The sequence below is a fragment of the Clupea harengus genome, chromosome 10, assembly GCF_900700415.2.
Source record: "Clupea harengus chromosome 10, Ch_v2.0.2, whole genome shotgun sequence".
Taxonomy (NCBI): Eukaryota; Metazoa; Chordata; class Actinopteri; order Clupeiformes; family Clupeidae; genus Clupea; species Clupea harengus.
Window position 1 is genome coordinate 20220529 of NC_045161.1, and position 4885 is coordinate 20225413.

A 4885-nucleotide genomic window follows, 5' to 3' on the forward strand; every position below is an offset into this window, starting at 1 on the left:
CATGTATGATGCAAGTGGAATAGTATTTCGGAGACTTTGCATGATCTCGTCACCCAGCTGCCGTAGAGTGCTGGTGGCTCAGACAGCTTCATGTAGTCACTGTCACATCCAATGTCAAATCTAAGTCCATCTGAGCTTCCAGACGTTGTCAGGGTCTCTGAGAAGGAAATGAGCGCCCTTGGGTGTATATTGGGTGGATATTGTTGTAAGGACTCCGTCACAAAAATATTGCTTAATTCTTTTTGTATTGATTAAAAATATTTGGTAAAGGGTGTCAATGCAATGTCCATCTTTCTATTAAATCAATTATTAACAGTTTATAACTCACCCTAACTCAAACCTATGTACAGAATAACCTCTTGAAGCTACATTTACAGCACCTACACAAGACATTACTGTAAATGGTACTGTAAATCGTCAATAGTGGATTACGTATTGAGTATTGCTCTTGGTGGACTATGACAGATGACAGATGATTCTCTAAGGTTTGTTTGCCACCAAATGGTTCATGTTTTCATTACTGCCTTTAAATTATAATGTATCATAACTGGTATGATTTTTAAAATATAACCGTCGTAAGTACCCCTGGTTCTCATGCATGGTACGGTGATGATCTCACACTAAAAAACTTTCTGACATTTTCCAACTTTCACTCCTGTCCTCAGAGATACAGTAGATGAGAGAGGAGACTTGTGTTGCTGAGGTTGTTTGACATCTATTCTTCTTCCTCTTGCATTTTCTCTATCTCTATCTTTCTGTCATATGCTCTCTCTGTCTCACTACCTCTCGCTCTCTCCCTTTCTTTCCTACGCTCTCTCTCTCTGTCTCTCTCTCTCTATCTCTCTATCTCTCTCTCTCTTTCTCTCACGCACTTTCACACTCATTCTCACTCTCTGTCCTCACAGGAGTACATTTGAAATATTAAATTGCTAGCCCGTAGCGTCTTGAACATGCCCACATCTCGAACATCCCCGTCCCCATGTCTGTAATGTCCCAGGCAGTAATTGCGCGGGGGGGTGCGGCTGGATTGCCTTTGGTTCTGAGAGCTGTGAGGGTTGTGAACACGACACGCGGGGGCTTCAGAGAGCCAGCCGTGAACTTTTCACCCCGCCGCCTCATCTCCACAGCTGCTGGATACGAGGAGCAGGGCAGACGAGGAGCAGGGCAGACGAGAGAGACTGGGAGGGAGAAACAGGGACAAACACTCGCAGATGGGGGTCGGAGAGCATCCTCTCTTAGCCTCCGCGCCCAACCAAACACCCTGGGTCCATCAGTGGGGGCCACTTGTCTCCTTTCCCTCCCCAGGGCACACTGTGTGTTTGGGTGACACGAGAATGAGAACGACGACTATAGAAGTCTGCAGTCTCACTACCATTCTCTCCGTCTCACTCGATTCAATAATGCTCACAATATTTACACTATCAACTGGCAAAGCACCATAACCACATGGATCAATAACCTGCTTTTGTGTGCACTGACTGCACTGCAACACAGAGGGAGAATCACTGATAATACAGCATGAGAAAGAAAGGCACGTATTGATTTACAAAGATGCTAAATAACAAAAGGCAACTTCTACACGTGTGTTTTTTTTTCCCATTTACTGCCATTTAATTTTCGTTGAAATGAAAAAAATCCATAACTTAGAAAGCAGACATGACAACCGGCATGAGGGTGGCAAGCATGACCACAGATGGCCTGTGATAGATGGGCGCTGTCCGGCGCGCTGGCTCCGCGTTGGCATCTGCTGCCACGGCCATCTGAGGATGAGGTGGACTCTGAGATACAGTGGGCATCCGCCCGCGTCTGCACGCCCGTCTGGGCCTAGCCTGGGCGCCGGGCGGGCACAGGCATTCGCCCACGCTGGCACGCCATGGGCCTGAGGGGCCTGAGTCAGTAGTGTGGAAAAGAGACGCCATTCAGAGAGCTCTTTAAAGACCATCCTATCCGTGGAGCCTCTGTTGGGGGCAAACAGAGAATCAGGTTCAATTAGACTAACTTGCCAGGGCAGGGCACCTATATTGATGTTGTGTGGGGGAAGCAATGGCCCCCTCTTAGTGAAATCACTGTGTACCTTTACACTGCTGCCAGCCCTATTGAGTGTGTCTACTTATGCCCGTGCTGTGTGTGTGTGTGTGTGTGTGTGTGTGTGTATGTGTGTGTGTGTGTGTGTGTGTGTGTGTCCACTTATGCCCGTGCACTTCAGGCCTGCCGTGTGTGTGTGGTTGTGTGTGTGGTTGTGTGTGTGTGTGTGTGTGTGTGTGTGTGTGTGTGTGTGTGTGTGTCTACTTATGCCCGTGCACTTCAGGCCTGACGGTCATCTCTGTGTGTTACTGTGAGGGAGAATAATGACAAATAACGACAAATAGGCTCACTCATTTTCAGGTGCAGCCGAGCATAAATAATCCAGCCAAGCTGTGGGGAGAGACGGAGAGAGAGAGAGGAAGAGAGAGAGAGAGAGAGAGAGAGAGAGAGAGAGAGAGAGACACACACAGAGAGGTATGCATTCAAGAAACACTGCATTTTTTTATGACAAACTCTTTTACAACTTTTGCAAACTAGATCACCCTGGAGATGACATCACTCCATATAAAAGATAATAAATATGGCAATAAAGAAAATACAGAATTATGACAATGTTTGATGATTGATTTTGTTTGTGTTTCATAACTTATAACAAAGAATTATATTTATTCTTTTACTCCATATGATCTGCTAGAAATTGAGCTTTAAAATAAATATTTCAATAAAACAGATTGTTGTCTTTTTCTAGTTGAAATTATTACAACTTCATTTGTCTTGAGAAACAGATGCTGATCTACGCCCATGTTCATCTGTGCATATGGAAATAATTTCACTCGCGGGCAGTAAAGCTACTTCTGTTTGTCACGAGAAGTGGTTGCTTTCATATAGAATTAATTAGCCAGTCTTAACAACATTGTTTTCTTTCTTTTGTTTCTACAAGGCAGAACGGCAAACAGACAAAAAAATTGCCAATTTTTGGAAAAGGTTAAAATCATGTAAAAAAATCCAGAAATCCAGTACACAGTCTTAAATAAAATGTATACAGTATAAATGTATAAAATATAAAACAATGTAATGTAAAAAAAGGTTAATATTAAAAAGTCTTTCTGTATGAACATACGGTGATTTACAACTTCGGCATTTACCTTAACTTTAGTCTATAGACGGGTACATTTTGTGTAGAAGAATAAACACATTGCTGTCATGTTGCACTGTCCAATTAAAGTTATAGAATAGAATAAAAGTCACTTTTGTAATCCTGTTGCTTCCACTGCCTTCTCTTGTGCTGCACTTTATTTAACTATCAGAGGTTCTGGTAAACACACTCATAAACACACTCACAGTGCGGATCATAGTGCGGAACAGTGAGACGTAGCGGAGTGTTTGAAAGATGTTTTATGTCACACCTCCAATGCCACAGCATTCAGTGCACACTCAAAAACGGTTATTTATTATTCATGACGAAATAAAGGGGGAATAATGTCACTTCACAGGCACAGAAGTCCTCTTACAGGGACTGTGATTTCTATTAGTCCACACGACCTCGGACCTTACACAGGTGAAAAATCCACTTCATTTCACCTAATGCAACAGGGCGCAGCAGAGAGCAGAGATATGACACAATGATTACAGGATATTACCGCACCAGAGCGGGCTACCTGTCGGTTCCGTGCCAGTAACCGCACCACACTGAGAGCTTGCCTCTCGCCATTCTAGGCCGAGTAAATTAAACTCATAAATATATGAACTGCCCAGGAAATACTGACATTAATATTTAAGGCCAAGGTTCACACACAAACACACACACACACACACACACCTGCAGGCTCGTCAGGCTCTGCTCTCATGAGTTTCTGAGAAGGACAGACAGCAGGGTGACGGCCTGAGAGGACGAGAGGAAGCGCTCTCATAGTCAGCTCTGACAGAATGACTGTCACTGGGATATAAAACACTAGTGGGATCAAATTAAAGATGTCAGACAGTATCCTGGTGACACTGTTTGAATTATTAACAGAAGGTGCTGTGTGAGCCTTGGAGGTACTTTTGAGGACATTTCCCATCTTTTTTATAAGACTATTCTACATGAATGACATACCCTATAGAAAACATACTCACATACCCTATAGAAAACTTACTTACATACCCCATAGAAAACGTACTCACATACCCCATAGAAAACATACTCACATACCCCATAGAAAGCATACTGGATGATGTACAAACGCTGGTTTATATTTCTTGGGTTATGAGCAGTAATACAGGGCAGTGAATTATACAGGCCAATTCAACTGAAAATAAATAAAGAAATTAATAAATAGTTGCATAAATTCAAAATAATTAAAAAAGCAGAATTTGTACACTTGCTAGATATATAAATATTGAGTATAGACATGTTAACTGTTTAAGAAATGTGTCAATGTATAATTAAGATAAAGGAAGATAGTGACAGGAGTGAGTTGCGATTATTGGTAAGAAATAAATAATAAATTAATAAATATGGACATAATGAATTGAAAAATAAGAACTACAGTGATGGTATTGAAAATAGCCTTCATCAACATGTAGTTATTACCCATTACCCATTTCATTTCATCATGCCATCACACATTTTTGTACACACTTTGTCGTATAAGATTTCATCTGCATGTGAAGTGCATGTTTAGTGTAGTATTTCATTTCAGTTTTGTTATATTAATAATATAATATTTGCAGTAATAACACTACTTATCCAAATGTACTTCCTATTGAGAAATGCTTCATGTATTGATGTATTAACCAAGGTCAATATAGTGATATAGCACTGCTATAGGTGACCAATATCATCTATAAATAGTCTAACATATAGCCATTAAATCCTCAT